A 26,301-nucleotide genomic window follows, 5' to 3' on the forward strand; every position below is an offset into this window, starting at 1 on the left:
TTAGTTATTAATAGTTCTATTATTAATTGTTACTTGTTGCCTTAGTGTTAGTTCTAGTAGTGTTTATTTATCACTTTAAGTTAAGATGCCTAGACATCAATATTTTTCTAATTCGGAAATGCGAGATATGGTTTGTGTTTATGCCCAAGCAAATTACAGCGGTCTAAGAGCTTGTCGACGTTATGCGCAATTTGTATCCAAATAGGAGGAAGCCAGATTTTAAACTCTCTAAAAACGTTTACCAGACACTTAAGGAAACGGGTTCATTCAGGCCAAAGCGAGATGTTGGGTGTCCAAATAGACGTAATGTGGACCAAGAAGAAGAAGTGTTAGTCCAGGTTGCTGAAGATCCAGAAATGCGTATGGCAAGCGTATGGCAAGAACTGGAATTTGAACCGCACGAAGTTCTGATTTCAACCCATTGGATTTTTGCGTATGGGGATACATGAAATCCATTGTTTACGAAAATCAAAAAAACACAAGGGAACAATTATTAGAAAAAAATTCAAGCCGCTGCTGAGTCATTTCGAAATGAGCAATTATTTTTTAAGATTCGGCGGTCTTTTAATAAAAGATTTTTAAAATATCTTGAGACAAATGGAGGCCATGTGGAACATTTGCTGGCAAATATTGATAATTTTTATTTTTAAATAATTATTTAGGTTTTATATTTTTACTTATCAATCATTTAAAGTGTAATATAGCAATTTAAATAGTTTAAAATATGGTTTTCATGGATGTCTTTAAAATCTTTAAATGTAAATATCTAGAAAAAGAGTAATCCTAGCGAAATTTTTAAGGTATACATTTTGTAAGCAAAAATGCTTGCAGAATGCATATTTAAAATAAAAAATAAAATTATACAGGGCGTAAAAATGCTATGGAGTTCAAAAAACAACTAAATTGGTGTTGGGGGCGCCCTCTATGAGATAATTGAAAAAAACTAATAAATTTAGATTTGGCATATAAAAAACGTCCAAATGCCAAATTTAGTTAAAAACAGATCACCGTGTATCTTGGTTGCATTTCATTTTCGGACTAGGAAAATTTAACCTAACCTCATTATTTTTGTGAGAGGAATTTGCTGTTAAAATATTGAACATTATTAATGGGACACCCTGTATAATAATTAATCAGGCTTTGATTGTTTGCTTTTTGATTTTTCCAATAAAAATTAAAGTTTATTTAATTAATTATGTTTAAGACAATTAAGGAGAAATAATTGATAATGCTATAGTCGCCTTCGCTCTTATCGTGCGGGTTCAAAGGTCACCACGTAATATGAATTAAATTGAAAAATCAGTGGCTGGCAAAATGTTATTTCCTTGAGATTTGACAATACATTGAACGCCGTCATGTGACATATGAAAGCCGCGTATACACCCTAGATCATAATTATTAACTGACGTGATGCCTTTAATGCCGTAAAAATGTCTGCGGAATACTACGTATCCGAGATTCGACATGCAAAACATACGTTGGTTATTTCCTTTCATGACGTGAAAAAGCCCATAACTATAAAGCCCGTTGGGTATACCCCTAGAATCCCCGATATTCTGGTAAGTTGCCAGACATAATATTTACTTTTCTTTTTTGAAAAATTGTCCGAAATAGACGGAATTCTCAATAACAATTTTTCTTTACGCAATAATATCTAAATCTAAGCATTTTATATTTTTTATGAGAGCAAAAATGCCTCCCTAGCCTTTCATTACAATTGTACATATTTCATTTAAAAATGGTTGTTACCTAAATTTTTGAGAAATTAGTATACGATTTAGCATGACCCTATGTATGTGCATAACATACTAATTTATCGATTTCAGGGCACAGCGTCTAATTTTTAACGATTATTTGATCTTGTTTTCTTCTTTGTTTATGTGTGATTGTGTTTTTTTATAATAATTATTGGGAATCTATACATTTTGGTATAATGACAAACAATTAATTTGTATTGTGTGTGATGCAGTGCAGTCAGAGACCAGAAAACTACTTTCTTTGTTTAAAGGCAAGTTCATGTTACAATCTCACTTTTAAAATGACATTTTAATTTTATGATTTATTATTTATCGTTCGACCCAATCTATATGTTGATGCACAGAAAATTAAAAAAGTTGTGTTATCTTTTCTTTTATAACAGTTAAAAGTCAAAAAAAGATTAAAAATAACTAAAAAAAAAACTGGCAAATGCGGCGGGCATTTCTATCTTCCAGCGCATTCACCAATTTATTTACTTAGCTTTGTTTAAAAAAAATTTTGTACTTTTTAATCATACTTAAATAATAAACGAAATGCAAAAAGAAAACTAACTATTTTAATAACGAAAAAGAAAATAAGGGATTGCTTAAAATGTACAAGAAGAAGTAGCTAAAGCGCTTGGAATTAGTTTAAGAATGGCGTAAAAGGTTGTATATGAAAACAAGAACAATCTTATTTCCAAGCAGGAAACAAAGTGTAAAAGGAAGAAGCCGAAGACTGAAGATTTAAGTGAATGTGTAAAAATGAAGTAAAAATTTGACTAAAAAAAGAAACTAATTATAACTATCATTATCACTAACAGAGTCGGAAAACTCTTCGTCATTTTCCGAATCTTCTTCAAATGGAGCAATGATCAGTGGTTCAACTTGGATATCGAGTACTTTTTCTCTCTTCCACCAGGTTCTAATAATATTTCTGTGTGATCCACTAATTTCCGCCAATACTCCTTTGTGATGTGATTCAGTGCCTCATTCCAAACAGCTCCAACCTGGTCAGATCTAAGCCCAGCACCCACATGCTTCTCATAATAAGATTTTGACCCTGCCCATATAAGCTCAATGGCATTAAATAAACAATGGTATGGTGGCAATCTTAAAACTTCATGGCCATATTCACGTACTATTTCGTTAACAGCATATATTTTTGGTCTTTTCAGCGATTTTGCAATTAAAAGAAGTTCGGATTTTAGCATATATGGCAAGGGATTCTGATTTTCTTTTACTAACCATTCATAAATTTCGCTTTTTCTCCAACTTCCATTTGGTTGTTTATTTAAAATTCTTGAATGATACGACGCATTGTCTAATACTATTATGGAAGGTTCTTGCAAGTTTGGTATTAACTGTTCCTTTAACCATTTTTTAAACATTTCGCAATTTTATATTTTGTCATGATAATCCATACTTTTAGACTTAGAAGAAAAAATTAAACTTGCACCTGGAACGAATCCCGTTGAAGACCCGGCATGTAAAATAATAAATCGTTTTCCCTGACCACATCCTTTTTTTCTTTTCACGCTTTTCACAGATTCATCTTGCCAAGATTTTATTCCACTCCCATTTGAAAATATCCAAGTTTCATCTAAGCATACCACTTTCCTTAACTTTGATTTTTCATTTTGTGTATATTGTTTTAAAAATCCTATTCGTTGGCTCACAATATTTGGTAGTTCACACAAATATCTTCCATTGCAGTCTTTTTTATAGCGAAAACCTATGCTTTTAATTAATTTTGATAAAGCAAAAAGTCCAATTTTCAAAGTGTCGCGTTGCTTTAAAACATCCCTCAGAAATGGCAGCGTTATATTTGTTTGTAGCCTATATAGTTCATAGATCCCATCCCTTACTTCCATTTTTACACATTCACTTACATCTTCAGTCTTCGGCTTCTTCCTTTTACACTTTTTTTCCTTCTTGGGAATAAGATTGTTCTTGTTTTCATGTACAACCTTTTGCACCATTCTTAAACTAATTCCAAGCGCTTTAGCTACTTCTTCTTGTACATTCTTAGGGAACCCTTTATTTTCTTTTTCGTTCTCGAAGTAATTAATAACATTAAGTACCATTTTTTTGGCTTGAGGATTTAGAAATCCACAAAAAGGCTTTTTAAATTATCTTGTGACAAATAATGTCATCCGTCAATCGAAACGAGACAGGCATGTTTGTTATGAAAGTAATTGTTTTAGAACCACTGACATTTATCATTTCATCTTCTTTTGATACATTAACGCTGAATATATCTGTTTCGTTTATCTGACGCGTTGTAGTTAAAACACGTTGTTGCGCAAATTGAAATGAAACGTAACTACAAAAGTTTGTCGTTGATAATCCGATACACCCGCACGATAAGAGCGATTTTGACTATATTACAAATATTCGATTCAGACCATATCAAAATAGTATTAAATGAAAATATCTTGGTATTATGTAAATCATTCTATATAGTTAAATCTAAGAGAAATCTGTACTTCTTTGAAAATAGATTAATTATTGTGTTTAAAGTTAGGTTAGGTTAGATTAAAAGTGTCGTACGATGCAATAATATTACTATGAGTTTATTGTCAATGAGATAACAAAGTAAATGGATAATTCGAATTCGTAAGTGCCTACTTTTCCCTTTTTTTTATACTCAGAAAAGTTATTTTCTAATGTTTGATAGTTATACTGGGTTATTAGGTATTTTATTGTATGATCCGCCTACAGAAATATATATATTTTTTAAATCCCGTCACCTTTGGCTTGGACATTCGACTCCTTTCAACTGTTGTTTCTATGGAACTGAGTGAAAATCGCATAAAATTAACGATCCGTATTTCAGAAAGTAAATATCTGGATCGCAAATTTTTATGCAATTTTGGACTTGGTTTTCATACGACGATATTTAAATGAATTCAAAAACACAGGCCCCAATACCATTCAAATTAATATTCAGTCAATAAAACACTCGTATTTAAACAATTATTGTAGTTTATGCTAAATACTATATTAGATTAAATCAACTGTAAGTTAAGGTTGTTTAAATACGACTCTACTTTGAGATAAATAATAATAATAATTTTTTGTCACAAAAAAAATTGATTTATTTTTAAAACAGTTCATTATAATGTAGTTTACACCTAATATTCGGTCAAGATTATACCTATTTTTAATGAATCGGACCTTTTATTGCATTTCATATAGCCATTAATTAAAACCAATGTAATTCAGTCATTCCATATACATATCAGTTTAATTACATTTTGATAATGTTTAAATAAGATCACAATTTACTTCAATGATTCTTATGTTTAAGTTTATGTTTTTAACATATAACGTTATAGTAAGTATGTGTTGGTAGGTGGTTTAGTTGTAGTGTGAGGCGGAAGCTTGTAAATAAACAGGCATTTAATACTAACAAGTTTTATCTTTTTTTCGAATGTATCATGTATGTACGACATATAAATAATAGAAACAATGATAAAAAATTAATAAAAACATCTTAATAAAATAATTTTTTTCTACTTTTACCAGATTAGTCCTGGCCGAGCGGACTTAACCGCATAAACTTTTTGTGAAATTTAACAGTTTAATGCCAAATAGATGACGGTTTTGTCTCTCTCTCACTTCGTTATACTCCGTGTAATAATACTAGAAAGCCTTTTAAGTAATTACTATTTACTTAATATAATTTATCATTAAATTATGAATAATTCGCCTTGTTGCAATAAACAAGGCATTAGCATTACATTCGTTACACCATTTCCTCTTAAGTGTTAATGATACCTAAATAGTGACATTGCACGTGATAGTTGAAATATGTCATTAAAACACTTCTCCTCTCCTTCTCTTGACAAAAACTTATAGGAATAAAGGAGTTTTCCATCATTGGGCATCGTGAATAGCAACAGGCCAATATAGACTAGCTTAACGTAATAGTGAACTGTCTTAAAATTGTTGCTACGAGCTAAAACGAAATTAAAAGTCTTCTCTTTTTAGCCTTGGCCATTGGCATAAAACCCGTCATCCTGTTCAATTATTTATAAAATGCAATTAATAGATGAAAAATGCAAATGTTGCAATAACGGTTAGTTGCGGCAGGATGGTGTTGCTATATGATTCATATCGCTTCGAAAAAATAATAATTCAAATTTCCTTAAAAAAGGGACACTATCTATTTAAGCACGTATCAATTACTAGTACAAATGTACATACGCATACATGTATAGCTGCCTTTTTTACTGACCAAACAATAAAAGACTTATTGACTAAGAGATGGCGCTTAATTAAATGTCAATGTCCAGTTTTGACTTATTACATGCCACGTACGAAAAAAATAAATTAGAATTTTAGTCTTCATCTTCTCGTGCACTGAAGTTCATTAATTATTAAACGAAAGCCAATGTTATTAGTCCATATTTATAAAAAAAAGTTTTACCTTTTGCTTTCAAAAAATCAAGCAATGCCTCCAAAGTATATGCATAAAAATAAGTGAAGGAAAAGGTCTCGCTTCTGCAAAGTATAAGGGCCCGTATGAATAAAAGTGAAGCTTTTGCTTATAAGCAAAAGGTAGAAGCAAAAGGTAATGCTCTGATCAAAAGGTAGAAGCATAAGGATTTACTTCTTTACATATGAATAACGATAACCTTTTACTCACGAGCAAATGCTTCATAATAATGAGCAAAAGGTGGCGAAAACCTCAGGTCGAGACTTGTTTAATTTCATGTGATTACGTTTGGCTCAGACTAATAAGCTGGTTCCTTTGTGTCTGTGGTTTCATCTATATTTCTTGTTACTCAAGTAGTAAAAAAAAGCTAAATGACTTTTAGTGAAGAGGAAGTTGAACCACAGAGTAATATTAGTGAATTGAATTTTATTGCAAAGGAGATGCCTCATACCCTGAAATTATGATGAAATAACAAATTCCAAGCGCAAAGAAAAAGAAAGACCTAGCTCTCGAAAGAATTACAGCTAAATATGAAGAAAATCGAAATCACCAAGTTAATGAAGAAAGTTAATAACATGAAAACAAGACTAAAGAAAAAAACAGATATTAATAAGACCGGAAATCGAAAAATAAAGTTATTGGACTGGGAAAAATTGTTGTTCAAAGCAATGGAAGGTGATACAAATCCGACAGTTAGTAGAATTGCAGGTAAGAGTTTTAATTTTGTTGTTTTTTTTTTCTTAAATGTGAAAAACTACTGTGTTTGCGTAATCGATTTTTGAGCTAAAGTCAGTTTATTGATCTTCTTTATGAAAACGAAGGACGGATTATTAAAACTAAGTGTCAGGCCATGTCAAAAGTCAATTGTAATTTGATTTCTAGCCACTAGTTTTCAAGGCAACTTTTTTCAATACTTCTCAATTTAATCTTCTGTACTTGACTTTTTTTCTTTTGTGCCATTTCGACGTCTTTCCAGGGGTTTTCACCTAAAACTCTGACCTCCGATTTTCCATAAATGAACAGAGATAATTTAATTAGGTAAAAAGTAGTTGATAACATGATAACGGTCAAATACAATTTTTGCAAGGACAATTTATTAATCGATATCAGGGACCTCGTAATAACGAAATTTTATAAGTATTATGTACATCCAATTTATAGACGTTTTTGTCATTTACCCTAACTCGGTCGGGTCACTCGTGTGTTTGTAATTCCAACCTAATTTTTCAACAATAAAACTTTTATCACCCTGCAAATAAAAATATTTTTATAGGGGCCAAATCTTGTGGCGTGTTACAAGAAAAAAGTAAAACTGCTGAAAATGAGAGTTCGTCATCATCAGTAACAGAAAGTAACAATCCTGGCAAGCAAAACTATGCATATTCCAGCGTTTCTGCCACACAATCCTCAAAAAGAAATGCATTAGCGACATACGAAACAGACGAAACAAGAAGTTTGACCACTTCAGAGCTGCAACGTTTGGTATTATTAGAACAACTGAAAACCACCAGGGTGCAGAGGGAATACTACAATGTGAAACTTTAAGAAATAATGGAAAAAAGTGGAAATACTGAAAAAATTACAGCTGTAGGTTCCTTGACATATCTGGACTTGTAAATACTTTTTTTTTGGGCATAGTTGAAATATTTTTTCATTTTGTTTTGTACTATATTCGTTTTTGTTATTACTACATTAGAATTAATTAAAATATTAGAAACCATAATATAATGGTATTTTTTTGTCCAGTATTTTGTAAACAATAAATTTAAAATAAAAAACATATCTGAGTTTCTTTTCAAACAAATAATTTATTACATACATATTCCTTACTAACTGATGTGACAGAATGAAAAGAAAATAGTAATTTCATCGAACCCTTTATCATATTTACTAACAATAAAAAAAATAAGCGCTTCTTTTCAAACGGAATCATTTAGGTAATTTGTAACATGTTTTTTACTAAACTGTGTGACACAAAGATGATTCTTTCTAAACGGAAATAATATAAGCTATTACATAATTAGTACTAACCTAGGTGACACATGGATCAATTTATTAGATATTCATATCGTAGATTATATCAGCTAAATTTTGTCTCACTTCCTGTCCTCGAATACGAACATGGTTGTCTTCTAAGTTAACAAAATCGTTTTCATTATTATCAATAAAGAGTTCATCTTCTTGAAAATCTTCATCTACCAATCTTTTTGCAATGTTGTGTAAAATAAAACATGATATAATAATATTTGGAATATTTTCACTTTTAACACGACAAACATACTTCAAGATTGGAAATCGACGTTTAATTTGCCAAAAGCAGCGCTCGATAATTACTCTTTGTTGTTTCAAAAGATTATTGTAACTCCTTTTAGTTGGATTATCGGGATTGCGAAATGGAATCATGAGCCATGGCTCGATTCCATAACCTTTGTCTCCAAGAAGTACGCTGTTCCTTGTTCTTGCCATAATTTGCCGAACTTCCGAATTTTTCCAAATTCTGCTGTCGTGGACCGATCCTGGCCAACCTAGTGAACATACATGTAGGGTTTTCTATGTTGTCTAGGGTTTGTTGATGGTAATGAAAAGTCCGGTGCGGGATTTTCAAAGTATTTAATAAAATAATTAAGAAAACTATTGCACAAAAGAGTTTGGAGTAGACTTTAACTGTTAACTGATATGGTAAATCGCGTTCACATCCCTATGTCGAGCGGCTTTAAAACACTTATAATAAATCGTCTCACGTCTTATAATAGAAAAGGAAAAGGATGCAGCCACGTCTTACTGATCCTGACCTTAACCCGTCTTTTCGTCTTTTTTACGTCTTTCCGTCTTAATGTTAGGGACACGCCCTACGTCTTTTAAGATTTTCCCGAAAACGCGTCTATTTCGGAACCTTCAAGAAGACTGTCCACCGATGTCCCCTTTCGTCATCGCCGATGTCACCGTTAAAGTAAAAACTGCCACCTAATCATAACACATCGATAAGGAGCGTTCACGGAGCCTGAATGAGATCATTGTTTATTGAAATGGATTTCGAAAGAAAAATAATATTATACGTATAAATTAAATAACTACGAACCTAAAACTAATTCATCCTACATACATTTGGTGTCACAAGTTGCTTGCACGTTAAGCGTTGCTTTTCCTTTCCGGTTGATATACTCATCACCATGAAAACTGGGTTTTTCTATACCGATATGCGTAGTCTATGGCACCAATTGCAGTTGGGAAACGATATTTATTTTGCCATAAGTCCTTTGCTTCCATTATAGCATTATGAGAAGTAGGAAATTTTATCCACTGATTAGCTTGCACAACAATTCTATTAACGACGGTATTCACTGTTCGTGATACTGTTGACTGCTCTACACCAAGCTCCTCACCTATACCTTTTTGGAATCCAGGATCAGCCAGATACCTTAAACATATTTTCATCTTCTGTAAAGAAGAAAGAGCACCACGTTTCTGTCGCGAGAAGGGCCCAGAAAATTATTAGCTAACCATTCCACATTACGATTTTCAAATCGAAATAGACTTTTGAAATCGCTATTTTGTGGAGACGACCGAGGTTTATAATATTTTACCTTTCGCAAATTCACTACTTTGGCCATTATGAATATTTTAGGCACCACGAACAATTTATTTAACCGATCCATTATCTATTCTCAGCAGGTGAGTCTAAGTCTGGTTAGATGCAACTATTTTGAAGGATATGCTCACGACTGGAAGTAAAAACTCACTTTTATTCATACCATTTACTTTCGATGTAAGCAAATCCTCCTTTTGACAAGCATTTGCTCCGTACTTGTTAGAAAAAGGTTTTACTTTGATTATTATTCATATGGAGGGAAGGATTTGCTCTATATTTTGCAAGTATAAGGTTATGCTTCTTTTTATTCATTCGGGCCATTGTCATTTGAAACTTTAAATTTCACGCCATGGCGTTCTCGAATGTGTCTCATAATCAAGACATTTGTTATTTTGAAAAGGTATCTGTAGTGTAAAAAATTAAATTAATTTTTTTAAATAAAATTGCAATTTCAATAGTTTGACATCTGTCATTTTATCCTATTGCTATGAGTCACGCCCATACCAAATAAAATAGTGCAAAAAGTAAATGGTGCAAAATGAAATGGCACTTTTGAATTATTATAATACACGCCTAAAACAAACAACAAAAAATCTTGTTAGTCTTTTCGTGCACTCATTTCACAAAATCATTCACCAGAAGATGGCGCTGAATTAAATGTCATTTAATTCTTTGATTGTAACTCAAAAGCTCGTCATTTCACGTTAACTGTGTGGATAGAAGTGAGAGAGAAACTAAATAAGTCGTCCTATATTTGATAAAAAGGTTTTAGGTTATATTTTAGGATTTTTAATGTATACGGGAACCTCCAAGGTTCTTTTGTTTGTAGATATCTTCTTCAGGGAAATTCAAGCATTTTCTTATAATGAAATTGGAATGTAACTCCTAGATTATATGAGTGGTAGCTATGATATTGACCTTGACGAACCACGCCCATTAAAAAAAAACTCTTGTATTCAATTAAGTGTTTATAGTCTTCTTCTTCTAACCATTGTTTTTGACAATTCAAAAAATTGGCGCCTTATTGTTTTGGTATATGGAAGGTATTTAGTTATTCACTAAGCCTGAATCCACATTGGTACGTAATTACGGATCCGTTGAGACCACGTGACTGCTATCAGCCAATGAGAGACCCGAAAGGTTTCACGTACCTACGTGAAGAAAAACACGGATAAAAGTTGGTTAATTTGAACTTCATTCCGTTTTTTGCGTCCGTCTTGCTATTTATTTTTAATTGTTGTTTTTGAACTTTTACCAAAACATTTTTGTGCATAGGATTCTGTAATTTCTAGGTAAGTTCTTTGTTTTGAGACCATTCTTTTTAGAATGTCGATTGTTTGGGTTCGACCCCGGGTTGCACCTATTTTATGTATGTGTATTGTAGGTAACTAATGTGGCTATTATAGCTTTTTCATTAATAGTTCAGTGTCAAAATTATTTGGAACACCAATATTGCCCAGGACATAGGACATATGGAGGAGAAGGAGAACCAGGGTTTTACCTTCAAACTTTGCGCCAATCAGGACAACATTTTAACTTTAGGTATATGTTTATTATTCATTGTTATTATTTTATCATTTTGTCAATTTTTTTATTAGTGTCGTTATTGTGGTAGTGCTAGTGTATATTATAGCTTTTATTAGTTACACTTTCTTTTTGTTTACTTAAACTTGTTTATTTTTTTGTATTCTCAACAGGCGATGGCAAAGATTTAAGTCAAAAACACAGGAAATTATATGACAAAATGGTGATTTCATCCATTTATGCTAGAAAACATCTATGGGATCCGAAAATCCCTTTACAATCAAGGCATAAAAATAAGTTGAACCAAGTTGAACCATATTGTTGAGGTCAAAACCGTAAACAACAAAAACACGAGTAAGAATATAACGTCATTTTACGGATACGCATATCTCTAGTGGATGGACTAAAAATCACGGATAGGCTTGAACTCACGTATCCGTGATTACGTACCAATGCAAATTCAGCCTAAGAGTTGGCATTGAATAAATGTCAATGTTAGTGTCATTTAAAAATTAGAAATAAAAAATGTAACCTCTGCTTCCGCCCTATATAAATGTCATCTGTTTGTAAATAAGAATCTGTCAATACTCTGTCAGCTGTCATGTTGACCTATTGTTGCGAGCCACGGCCCTAACAAACAAAGTCTTGTACTCAAATAAGTAGTTACAGTTTTCTTCATTTAACCTTGGCTTTTGACAATTCATTGCATTAAAGTTATGTACTCATATACTTATAAATTTGGGGTTAATATGTATTTACTGATTACACGAAATCATTAAATAAAAGATGGCGCTGAGCGAAATAACAATGCCACTGTCACAAACGTCATACGATTGACAGTTCTATATTACCAAAGGGTGGTAGTTCGTTTATTTCCGATAGATGGTGACGGCGCGCGGTGGTGAAATCCAATCGTAGCACGTTTGAAAATATATTACCTTTAGGGTAACAATTCATAATTTAAACGTTTTTCGAAGTGAATGGTGGCGTTGGAACTGAAAACGTGATCGTTTGAAAACAATAACGATTGGAATTTACCGCCGTCTCGATATATGTATGTATTTAAAAGAATGTTTCCGTCGCAATTTTCGTAATTTAGTAATAACCGTATGTATAATAAAATATGCGAGTATTTAAATGCTTAAGCAGCTTTGCTGGTTAAATTGCTATTATTCCTTTAAGTAGAATTTTATTTATTGGGTTATTAAGGCCGAAGTACTTACGAGGTGGTAAAAAAGCATATATTTAATAGCCAAATCCTTGAATGGAATTTTTATTTAATACAAAATTGCATTCAAAGTCCATGATTTCCTGATAATAATGATATATTACACTTTTAATAAGAAACGCGACTGTTAAAAAATTTCAAAATATGTTGGTGCCATTTTAATTTTTTCCCAAACGAGACTCTCAACTCATTATAGCCGTAAGGGCAACGAACATCACATCATTCACATCGAAGTTCATTGATTTATGTTCGTTGACGGGTACTTTGGCGTAGGCAGTACCGCTTGGGTACGTGTGAGGGAAGTTATTGATGGTCATCTTCGCACAAGTAAAGAATTAAAAAAAAACGAATTGAACGATTGGGTTATTGTACTATACAGCCGGTTTTATTTTTTTACGGTCAATGACTATAAGCCAGACAGTTTAAACATATTATCGACATATAAAGGTCCATTAATTTCTTTAGAAAATCCAATGGTGGTCCATAGGACGGTACAAAGGTCACACAAGTGAAGTCCATTGAACGAATAATTTGTCAATGCAACTGGTTATATAAAATAGCAGGTCCACTCTTCTAGATAAAGTCGTCCAATGTAATTATGAAATAAAAAATGGATGGATAGGCCAAATGTACCTTTTAAAAGTCTTAGGCATCTTATTTGCATATTAATTTTAAAGACCTTTTTGCAATAAAATTACATTATTGAGTAAACTTAAATAAATATCTGTACATATGAACAAAATATTTATACAATTTCCAAATTACCATATCAAACATATATAAAATAGTAAAAAATAATATGTATAAAAAGGCAAAAAAAACCAACACATATTTCGTTACATTAACATAACATTATAATTACATAATTAACATTCGAATTAACGTTTTGATTTTCTTCTTTAATTATTTGTCTTGCCAGCCTATTATATTTGCTTAAAAAGCGAAGAATTTTGAGCACGTTTTTGGGTAACTTAAGCTATATAAAGGTTTATTATAAATGGTTCATATCGGGCATTGTACTCGTATGAGACTGGGCCAATCTTAATTTGTTGAATAAAAGTGAGCGTATAAAGTAAAAAAAAATAAAAGACATTAAATATGGCAGCCAAAATCCCCATTAATAATCACCACCAAGTAAAAATAAATCTCAATACCCAAAAAAAGGAAATAATATAAAATTTGAAGACAAAGCAAAACATTTTACCCTTTTGTGTCAGAAAGTAAATCTTTATTGCCTTAATCTACAGAATAAATGGGCCTAAGTAATTCGTACCACCTATTCTCTCATCACTTGTTATAAACATCCCAATGATGGCGCTAAAAACTAAACTTATTAAATTAAAATTGTTGGTTAGACTCATTTTACGTGCTTAAATCTTATATTTAAATAAAATATTTTCTTGCTATCAACTATCCTAAATTTCTAACTTAATAAAACTAAACCGAAAAATCCCCAATAATAAAGTTTTAAATACAAATAAATTTTAAGGCCGGACCTGTGCAACTTTTCACGCTTGACTGACTGTGATTGAGGTCAGACGTAATAGTACGTGGGCGCATGTAGTCAAATTTTAGGAATCAAATGTATAAATTCTTAAAAAAATGCTTAAAACATTTATTTATTTTATGGAATTATTAAATATCGCTTAGAATATTACTGTATGACTCTTTCCACATAAAATTTTGCGATTTAAACATGCATGTCATGTGACAATTCAAGCAACACCGGCACACGTACTATTCGCGGCACGTCAAAGATTCTAATAGATCTCTGAACTGAACTATACCAGCCTAAGCTAACTACCTACCAGTCTAAAAATAAGACAAAAACTTCATATACAGGAATCTCGAAAAGTGAATCGTTTTCATGTTACAGGATGTTTTATAATTCCTATTGAAGGCGGTTTTTTGTTAATATTTTCGAAACGCCTGGTCGTTATTTTTGGAAATTTTTATCGTATAAGTACTACTTTTATTGTTAGTAGCTGGTTTTATAACATTTTATGCTAATATGTATACAGGGTCGATTAAAATTAGTGGTCAGCAAGGTTAAAAATGTTAAAACTTATTTTCTAGCTACTTTCTAATAATTTTACTATTACAAATACTTAATTTTAAGATCAAAAACTGTTTTTTTCTTTGAAATTTATTTTCAAAATTGTAAATAATATGTAAATAATTAAGAAAAATTAAAACAACTAACTTATTAGCTAAGAAAAAAAAATGAAAATGCTGATACTACCGAAGTTATCCGAAAAAAATCGAAAATTGTCAAAATCGTTTTTACTTTCTTCCGACTTTATTTAAAGAGACATCGGAAAACTAAAAACAGTTTTTCATTGCTACTTTTTATAACCTACAACATGACTCAAAAAAAAATTAATCGGATGTTTCGTTTTTTTTTTTCGATCATCATCAACTTAATTTTTTCTTATGGGGGCTTCATTGGATTTTCCCATTTTTTTAAATTATTTTTAATTGATTTTAAAATGAGGTATTGCCCTTGCATATCCGATAACTCATTCTAGTACTTCCCATAAGAACTCCATGGGTGCAAGAGAAAAATATATATCAATGGGATTTCCAAATAAATTTATTTTTTATAAACTATAAAATAGTTTGTATTTGATGTAGTTTTTTTTAATAATAATAATATAATAATAATAAATAAATTTATTTGCCAGTAATAGTACAAGTTTACAGTGCATTATTGGTATACATTCTTCATACATGATAAATGTATTACTGCAAAATGGAGTTTAAGGCAGTAAAACTGATATTGAATAAACTCCTTAAACATTTTGTAACTGTAACTAACAACAAAGAATATTAAATTAATATATAGATTCAATGTTAGCACAATAACAAATCATAAGTAGTATGTAGTTTTATAATTTCAACACAAGTAAATTACAACACTGTTTTTACCTAAAACATTCTAATAGTTCCTAGTTCTTATACTTATAGTAGACGTTTGTACCTACCCAAAACACAAGTACACTATACCGTATGAAAAAAAAAAGATAAATAAAAAACAACAAGATTTAGTGGTGTGTTAGCAAGTTATTTTTATATAGATATTTGAATTTTGTTGGCGTGAGTATTTTCATTTCGAGAGGAATATGATAGGTAAACATTATAAGAGAAAGATCTTGCAAACAAGGCAGTCTTATGAAAAGGATGAGATATTAAGCCCCTATACCTTAGGTTTAAGTTTTAAACATCTGTTCTAAACTTTATTTTGTTGTACAAATATGGTGGACTTTTATTAAATATTATTCTGTGGAATAAGACAGCGGAGTGAAATGTACGGCGATTTTCCATATCCCACCAATTGCAAGTTTTGAGTTTGTGAATTACTGGCTCAAACTTCCTTATGCCAAATGCAAACCGCAAACACGACCTCTGAACTCGCTGTATCCTATCCCTATCCTGTTTGGTTAGGCATGGACCATACAATGCATCACAATAATTAAAGTGACTTAACACAAGAGCATCTTACAATGTTAATTTTAGTTTTTGACTTAGTGCACGCCTATGTGGATATAACAACTTTAAATTTGCATACGCCCTCTGTACACACGCAGATACATGTTCGCTGAATCTTAAATCTGTATCTAAAATTACCCCCAAATTCCTAGATTTTTTTTCAAAGGTAAGCTCTGAGTTATTTACATTAATTTTAAGTTGGTTTTCTAAGTCAATTTTTTGTTTTCCAAAAGCAAGTATTTTTAAAGGGTTTAATTTTAAGTGGTGTTTTTCTGAGTTTCGAACTAGTTGATTCAAATCTTTATTTATGTTAAGTTGAGTTTGTGCTATGCTATTAGGTGTGACAGAGTATAATAATTGTTTATCATCAGCAAAACTATAATCAATACAGTGTTCAAGGGCATGTGTGAGATAACAAGTGTATATGCAGAATAGTAACGGGGATAGCCCGGAGCCCTGTAGAACACCACAGTGAAGCGACCCTCTGTCCGAACATCCCTTATCAGTTTCTACATATTGAACCCTATTAGATAAATAGCTTTTAATTAGATCGACAGCGCTCTGTGATAATCCAATATGCAATAGCAAAGCGAACAGGACCTGGTGGTTTACCTTATCAAACGCTCTTGTGTAGTCTAACAATATCAAAACACATGAGTTTCCAGAGTCTATATTTGACATTATTGAATCAACCACGTCCAACAGTGCTGTACAGCAACTGTAGCCTTTTCTAAATCCTGATTGTCTCAAGGGAAGGTTATTGTGTTTATTCAGGTGTTCTATTATTCTAGCGGTTAAGATTTTTTCAAATATTTTCGAGCAGGGTGATAAAATGGATATGGGTCTTAATTCTGAAAGGTTTGTGGGCTCGGTTTTAGTTTTTAGCAACGGAAAAACCTTAGTAATTTTCCAGGAGTCTGGAAATTTAGATACGAGAATACACTAGTTATAAATATTAACTAAAATATTTAGAATCTGAGGGCAGCATAATTTTAGCATTTCACTGTTTAGACCATCCGAACCAACGGCAGTTGATTTTATTGATGATAAGGCAGTGTAAACTTCCTGTTCATCCGTCACTCTAAAAGAAAAAAGCTCAATAAAGTTTTTTGCCGTACTAGTAGTATATAATAAAATCAAGTCCGGATCTGGTGGTTCAAGTTGAGAAAATTGAAGAAAAAAGTTGTTTATTTCATTCGGGTTATTAAGATTGTTGGGAATGGTATCACCGGACTTTTTGTTTAAAATATTAAGATTCTTGAGAGTTTTCCATAAAATTTTTCCGTTGCCATTGTTATTCTCTAGTAAGTGTTCTAGGTAGGCTCTTTTTTCTCTATTTATAATACTAGTAGTTTCGTTTTTAATGTATTTATAGTAATTTCAATTTAGAGGGGTTTTATTTTTTTTTAATTTGTTATAAGCCTGATCCTTTCGCTTGATAAAACATTGAACAGCATAAGTACACCATGGCTGGTTTCTATGTTTATAGTTAATTGTTTTATAGGGAGCTAATTGATCAAATAAGTTAAGTATTGTATTAGTAAAAAAATCAACTTTTAACACATGATTATTTATATAATAAGTATTATTTAAAGGAGATACAGCCAGGCAGTCGAGCACGCTTTGTTTATCTATTTTACTTAAGCATCTTGACCTTATAGATTTGTAGGTGTTTACTACATTTTTAAAATAAGACTGACCAGATACTAATGATCAGAGAGATTATTTACTTTATTAGTACCGTAAAAATCTTGCCTGGCTTCCTGCGTAGAAACCAAAATAATATCGATTAGTGTTGAGCTATTATTTGAGATTCTAGTTGGACTATTAATTGTTTGTTTTAGATCAAAGAGTTCTATTGTTTTCCTGAAATTCTGTGATTTTGTGTCCTCTATATTTAGCAGGTCTATATTCATATCTCCACCACATATAATATCATGGCAATTTGTATAAAGTTGTGATAAACTATTCTCAAGGGTATCCAGAAGATCTGAGACAGAGCCTGAAGGAGGCCTGTATACAGTGCCTATTATAACGTTTTTGTTTTAAAGTTTAATTTTAAGCCATACCTCCTCTAGTACTGACGAACAATTTAAATGTAGCTGCTCGAATTCAATTGAATTTGAAATAAATATACCAATACCTCCGCCTCTGCCTGCACTGCGATCTAATCTTAAAAATCTATAACCATCAACATTTAAAACATCGTCCGGTATACCACAATGCAACCATGTCTCACACAGACCAACAAAGTCAAATTTTTTTTCCAACAAAAATGTTTTAAATTCAGCCAAGTGAGGCACTAATGATCTTATGTTATAAAATGCGAATGAGAATTTTTTCATTTTTTTTTTCCACTAAGTTCGATTAACTCTTGGAAACTCTTCAAAAATTGGCAAATGTAATCATGTTAACGGTTAAATTTGTTAATTAAATTGGGTACTTCAGTAACGTATTTATGCAAAGAACGAGAGAAGAATACAAAAAAATGTTTTTCTTTTTTTCCCTCAAATAAAAAACGATAGGTTGATATAAGTTACAGATTTGTGGCTACGTAGGATAGGTACTATACTAACTTGATACGAATTTTAAAATCGAAATCAAAAACTTAGGGATCTAGTATATAAAAGTAAACAGAAGCTTATTTTAAAAAAGAAAAACAGGATATGAACAAAAGGGACAAAGAAAAAAAAGAAATAAAAAATTCTTACCAAGTTAACGCATTTCACCTTTTTACCCCTAAAAATTACAATGATTGTTCCAATTGTTTCTCAGTTTTTATTATTTCACTTTTTCCATCCTTCGTTACATAAATTTTCCCACTTTTTGACCAGGCGTTTTCTTTTCCGAATTTCTCTTTAGCTAGCTGCAACAGATGGTATTTGTGGTTTGTTAGTTCTTCAACAAAGACCATATTGGATTCTTTAAGTATTTTTTTCTTGAAAAAAACTTCTTGCCTGGCTGCCACGGAGTTAAAAAATATTCTTACCGGCCGCGGTTTGCTGTCAGTCGGATTCTTCTGTCCTATTCTATGACACGCATCTATATCTAAATTATCTATTTTTAATTTAACAGCAAGGGTTTGCTGGACTTTTTCTTTTAGTTTTTCACCATTGGATTCCTTTAATCCATAGAGCCTAGCAGCCTAGCAGCTCCGAAACTTTATTTTGACTTTCCTCCAATTTTGTGTTTAGATCGATGACTTGCGCTTGTAGTTTATCTATTTTCTCGGAGAATGACTTCGAAATAATTTCGGCAACTGCAGTGGCCAAGGTCGCTATGAAATTCTTGTCGTATAAACATTCAGATATACACTGTTTAATATCGTCTTTTTGATTTTTGGTTAAAGGCATTTTTATGTTAATTACAGCTAATTACCTTTACTTTTTTCTCTGAAATTAACTCTGTCTTGCGCTAGCCTATCACTCTGGAGAACTTTTATGTTTTTAAAACTTGCAATAAACTGTAGATATTTGCTGTAATTTAGGAGCGGTGTAAAACATGTCTATTCTGCACCGAACATCGAATATATAATCTTTTATTAAATCAATTAATATTCGATAAAATTTAATTTTAAATCAATTCAATGGAAATGTATCCTTTCCTAACCTAATATTTTGATTTTTTTTAATTTATATAGTAGGCCATGACAAAATGACATTAGCCGGTTAAACCTAATAAAATGAAAGGATACATTTTGAAACATATCTTAAGGTATATTAACGGCACCCAGATCTACGTCCTAAATATGACCAAATAAAGACGTCGTCCAGACAAAAAAATTATACCTAGGATATGTCACTAAGTACGTAATACATCTTTAGTACGTATACGGGCTGTTTGATGATTGAATAATGTCAACCTCCAAAACTGGCATTTTGGGTTCAGTAAAAAAGTAAAAGCGACGACGACATAACAAGCGACACACCTCCAAGGACGCTCGCGTGTATTTTTCGACTTGCATACCGTTTTAAATACCATCAACGTTTTTCTATTATTATAGTCATCGATACACCGATTTCCAGTTAGTTAACGATTTATAAGGAAATTTATGATGGTATTTGGTAAATCACGACCTGAACAAGCAGATGCGCATATAAATGTCATAAAAAAGTTGTCCTCGTTGTAGACAATGTAGCTGCGTGTAAATCATTTTATTCTGTAGCTCTATAAAGGGTGATTTATGTGGTTGCATATCGTCGTCAGCGTAATTCACAAATTGCGTAACTCCATTTTTTCTAAAATATGAATTATTGCGCCATCTAAGACTACAATATCATATTTATTGTCTGAAAAATGACCAATGAAATAAAAATAAAAAAAACAATAAAATAGACACAAAGTGTATGGATTGTGCTTGTGATGATCCAGAACATCAACTGTTTTTGATAAATGAGTGTTCGTCGGTTTATTCCTAAAATCCTTGAATTTTTGAAAATTGCATTAATGTACCTTAAAAAGCTTTTTAATTATTCTTGCTAGAAGTCAAAATATAGTTCTATAAAATAACCTAAAACATAAAGTGCTGTAGTTCATTTAATATTTGGACTTACAACATGCTTTATGTGTCAAAACGATCCTCAGGATCATTCCTGTAATCTCCAAAAAAAAAATCCAAATTAGGTTTCCAGTGACACCCAAAACCTTTGACTTAAAGTCGAAACCAGATAAAAAAATTAGATTATTAATGTTACACTTTGGGTCAATCTAGGTCCATGACTCACAAAAGTGACTCTAACTCAGAGAGTCCTTCAGCTACAAAAAGCGTTCGTATGTCAAATTATTCGCTTTGAGTGAAAACGCCATAAGTTTCCCTGGAATAGTTTTAAAATTATTCAGCCTGAAAGCCAAAATGGCATTTAAAAAATTATGGTCCAACATAAAATGCTGTAACTCATCAAATATTGGCGTTAAAAAATGTTTTATACCACAAAATGGTCCTTAGAGTCCTCCTATAATTTCATAAAAAAATATTCAAAATTGTTTTCCAGTGGCACTCAAAATCTAACTTTAAAATCGCATAAAAAAAAGATTATTGTGACACTTTGGGCTGGTTTAGGACTATGCCTCACACAACTGACTCTAGCTCAGAAGGTCCTTAAGCTACAAAAATCTTTCGTATATCAAATTTTTCTCTAAGGAACGCTTTAACTTTTAGTGGAAACTGTATAAGTGTGCCTGGAATAGTTTCCAAATTATCCAGCCTGAAAGCCAAAATGGCGTTTAAAAAATTATGGTCTAACATAAAATGCTGTAAGTCATCAAATACTGGGGTTAAAAAATCGTTTTATACCTTAAAGTGATCCTCAGTGTTCTCCTTATAACCGCCCGAAAAAATATCCACAATAATTTTCCAGTGACACTCAAAATGTTTAGCTTTAAGTCGAAACCACATAAAAGATGTTACACTTTGCGTCAGTATAGGACCATGGCTCACAAAACTCACTATAACTCAAAAAGTATTTAAGCTACAACAAGCTTTCGTATATCAAAATATTCACCAAAGAACGCTTTAACTTTAAGTGAAAACTACATAAGTGTGCCTGGAATAGTTTTTAAATTATTTAGCCTGAAAGTCAAAATATCGTTTAAAAAATTATTTTCCAACATAAAGTGGTATAGATCATCAAATACTGCGGTTAAAAAATCGTTTTATACTTCAAAGTGATCCTCAGTGTTCTCCTTATAACCGCCCGAAAAAATATCCACAATAATTTTCCAGTGGCACTCAAAATCTTTAGCTTGATATCTAAACCACATAAAAGATGTTACACTTTGCGTCAGTATAAGACCATAGCTCATTAAACTCGCTATAAGTCAAAAAGTCCTTAAGCTACAACAAGCTTTCGTATATCAAAATATTCACCAAAGAACGCTTTAACTTTAAGTGAAAACTACATAAGTGTGCCTGAAATAGTTTTTAAATTATTTAGCCTGAAAGTCAAAATATTGGTTAAAAAATTATCTTCCAACATAAAGTGCTATAGATCATCAAATACTGCGGTTAAAAAATCGTTTTGTACTTCAAAGTGATCCTCAGTATTCTCCTTATAACCGCCCGAAAAAATATCCATAATAATTTTCCAGTGGCACTCAAAATCTTTAGCTTTAAGTCGAAACCACATAAAAGATGTTACACTTTGCGTCAGTATAGGACCATGGCTCATAAAACTCACTATAAGTCAAAAAGTCCTTAAGCTACAACAAGCGTTCGTATATCAAAATATTCAGCAAAGCACGCTTTAACTTTAAATGAAAACTACATAAGTGTGCCTGGAATAGTTTCTAAATTATTTAGCCTGAAAGTCAAAATGGCGTTTAAAAAATTATTTTCCAACATAAAATGCTGTAAGTCATCAAATACTGGGGTTAAAAAATCGTTTTATACTTCAAAGTGATCCTCAGTGTTTTCCTTATAACCGCCCGAAAAAATATCCATAATAATTTTCCAGTGGCACTCAAAATCTTTAGCTTTAAGTCGAAACCACATAAAAGATGTTACACTTTGCGTCAGTATAGGACCATGGCTCACAAAACTCACTATAATTAAAAAAGTACTTAAGCTAGAACCAACTTTCGTATATCAAAATATTCACCAAAGAACGCTTTAACTTTGAGTGAAAACTACATAAGTGTGCCTGGAATAGTTTCTAAATTATTTAGCCTGAAAGTCAAAATGGCGTTTAAAAAATTATTTTCCAACATAAAGTGCTATAGATCATCAAATACTGCGGTTAAAAAATCGTTTTATACTTCAAAGTGATCCTCAGTGTTCTCCTTATAACCGCCCGAAAAAATATCCACAATAATTTTCCAGTGGCACTCAAAATCTTTAGCTTGATATCTAAACCACATAAAAGATGTTACACTTTGCGTCAGTATAAGACCATAGCTCATTAAACTCGCTATAAGTCAAAAAGTCCTTAAGCTACAACAAGCTTTCGTATATCAAAATATTCACCAAAGAACGCTTTAACTTTAAGTGAAAACTACATAAGTGTGCCTGAAATAGTTTTTAAATTATTTAGCCTGAAAGTCAAAATATTGGTTAAAAAATTATCTTCCAACATAAAGTGCTATAGATCATCAAATACTGCGGTTAAAAAATCGTTTTGTACTTCAAAGTGATCCTCAGTGTTCTCCTTATAACCGCCCGAAAAAATATCCATAATAATTTTCCAGTGGCACTCAAAATCTTTAGCTTTAAGTCGAAACCACATAAAAGATGTTACACTTTGCGTCAGTATAGGACCATGGCTCATAAAACTCACTATAAGTCAAAAAGTCCTTAAGCTACAACAAGCGTTCGTATATCAAAATATTCAGCAAAGCACGCTTTAACTTTAAATGAAAACTACATAAGTGTGCCTGGAATAGTTTCTAAATTATTTAGCCTGAAAGTCAAAATGGCGTTTAAAAAATTATTTTCCAACATAAAATGCTGTAGGTCATCAAATACTGGGGTTAAAAAATCGTTTTATACTTCAAAGTGATCCTCAGTGTTTTCCTTATAACCGCCCGAAAAAATATCCATAATAATTTTCCAGTGGCACTCAAAATCTTTAGCTTTAAGTCGAAACCACATAAAAGATGTTACACTTTGCGTCAGTATAGGACCATGGCTCACAAAACTCACTATAACTCAAAAAGTACTTAAGCTAGAACCAACTTTCGTATATCAAAATATTCACCAAAGAACGCTTTAACTTTGAGTGAAAACTACATAAGTGTGCCTGGAATAGTTTCTAAATTATTTAGCCTGAAAGTCAAAATGGCGTTTAAAAAATTATTTTCCAACATAAAGTGCTATAGATCATCAAATACTGCGGTTAAAAAATCGTTTTATACTTCAAAGTGATCCTCAGTGTTCTCCTTATAACCGCCCGAAAAAATATCCACAATAATTTTCCAGTGGCACTCAAAATCTTTAGCTTGATATCTAAACCACATAAAAGATGTTACACTTTGCGTCAGTATAAGACCATAGCTCATTAAACTCGCTATAAGTCAAAAAGTCCTTAAGCTACAACAAGCTTTCGTATATCAAAATATTCACCAAAGAACGCTTTAACTTTAAGTGAAAACTACATAAGTGTGCCTGAAATAGTTTTTAAATTATTTAGCCTGAAAGTCAAAATATTGGTTAAAAAATTATCTTCCAACATAAAGTGCTATAGATCATCAAATACTGCGGTTAAAAAATCGTTTTGTACTTCAAAGTGATCCTCAGTGTTCTCCTTATAACCGCCCGAAAAAATATCCATAATAATTTTCCAGTGGCACTCAAAATCTTTAGCTTTAAGTCGAAACCACATAAAAGATGTTACACTTTGCGTCAGTATAGGACCATGGCTCATAAAACTCACTATAAGTCAAAAAGTCCTTAAGCTACAACAAGCGTTCGTATATCAAAATATTCAGCAAAGCACGCTTTAACTTTAAATGAAAACTACATAAGTGTGCCTGGAATAGTTTCTAAATTATTTAGCCTGAAAGTCAAAATGGCGTTTAAAAAATTATTTTCCAACATAAAATGCTGTAAGTCATCAAATACTGGGGTTAAAAAATCGTTTTATACTTCAAAGTGATCCTCAGTGTTTTCCTTATAACCGCCCGAAAAAATATCCATAATAATTTTCCAGTGGCACTCAAAATCTTTAGCTTTAAGTCGAAACCACATAAAAGATGTTACACTTTGCGTCAGTATAGGACCATGGCTCACAAAACTCACTATAACTCAAAAAGTACTTAAGCTAGAACCAACTTTCGTATATCAAAATATTCACCAAAGAACGCTTTAACTTTGAGTGAAAACTACATAAGTGTGCCTGGAATAGTTTCTAAATTATTTAGCCTGAAAGTCAAAATGGCGTTTAAAAAATTATTTTCCAACATAAAGTGCTATAGATCATCAAATACTGCGGTTAAAAAATCGTTTTATACTTCAAAGTGATCCTCAGTGTTCTCCCTATAACCTCTCAAAAAAATATCCACAATAATTTTCCAGTGGCACTCAAAATCTTTAGCTTGAAATCGAAACCACATAAAAGATGTTACACTTTGCGTCCGTATAGGACCATGGCTCATAAAACTCGCTATAAGTCAAAAAGTCCTTAAGCTACAACAAGCGTTCGTATATCAAAATATTCACCAAAGAACGCTTTAACTTTAAGTGAAAACTACATAAGTGTGCCTGGAATAGTTTCTAAATTATTTAGCCTGAAAGTCAAAATGGCGTTTAAAAAATTATGGTCCAACATAAAATGCTGTAACTCATCAAATATTGGGGTTAAAAAATCGTTTTATACTTCAAAGTGATCCTCAGTGTTCTCCTTATAAACGTCCGAAAAAATATCCACAATAATTTTTCAGTGACACTCAAAATCTTTAGCTTTAAGTCGAAACCACATAAAAGATGTTACACTTTGCGTCAGTATAGGACCATGGCTCACAAAACTCACTATAACTCAAAAAGTACTTAAGCTAGAACAAACTTTCGTATATCAAAATATTCACCAAAGAACGCTTTAACTTTGAGTGAAAACTACATAAGTGTGCCTGGAATAGTTTTTAAATTATTTAGCCTGAAAGTCAAAATATTGTTTAAAAAATTATTTTCCAACATAAAATGCTGTAAGTCATCAAATACTGGGGCTAAAAAATCGTTTTATACTTCAAAGTGATCCTCAGTGTTCTCCCTATAACCTCTCAAAAAAATATCCACAATAATTTTCCAGTGACACTCAAAATCTTTAGCTTTAACTCGAAACCACATAAAAGATGTTACACTTTGCGTCAGTATAGGACCATGGCTCACAAAACTCACTATAACTCAAAAAGTACTTAAGCTAGAATAAACTTTCGTATATCAAAATATTTACCAAAGAACGCTTTAACTTTGAGTGAAAACTACATAAGTGTGCCTGGAATAGTTTTTAAATTATTTAGCCTGAAAGTCAAAATATTGGTTAAAAAATTATCTTCCAACATAAAGTGCTATAGATCATCAAATACTGGGGTTTTCATTTTACAAATGAGTTTGGATGTTTTTTAGATAATTTTGAGAGGAATAAGTCTATTGAGGAACGCCTTTTGAGGAATGTTTTAGAAATACCTGCGTTATTTGTTTTTCTGAGAAGATACGCATTTTGCGTTAAAAAGGATAAATACGTCTAAGAGGAGTTACGAATCTTTCTACCTTAAATACTGCTATAGTTCTTTGCGTTCACGTCATCATTCTTTACATTTATTCAAGACAATCAGTATGCAGGGTGTTTCAGACTATGGGATC

General features: G+C 31.8%; 1 protein-coding gene and 1 long non-coding RNA gene across 3 annotated transcripts in view; one reads left to right on the forward strand and one right to left on the reverse strand.

Annotated features, from left to right (window-relative positions):
- The window catches only part of LOC126739942 (mucin-5AC-like), a 137,899-nt gene that overhangs the window by 82,140 nt on the left and 29,458 nt on the right, over positions 1–26,301 (reverse strand). The gene's annotated exons all lie outside the window — the stretch shown is intronic.
- Positions 4,159–7,960, forward strand: LOC126740006 (uncharacterized). The gene is made up of 2 exons (XR_007661765.1): positions 4,159–6,888; positions 7,454–7,960. It is a non-coding gene; the product is annotated as an uncharacterized LOC126740006 (long non-coding RNA).

The sequence above is a fragment of the Anthonomus grandis genome, chromosome 1, assembly GCF_022605725.1.
Source record: "Anthonomus grandis grandis chromosome 1, icAntGran1.3, whole genome shotgun sequence".
In the NCBI taxonomy this organism is placed as follows: domain Eukaryota; kingdom Metazoa; phylum Arthropoda; class Insecta; order Coleoptera; family Curculionidae; genus Anthonomus; species Anthonomus grandis.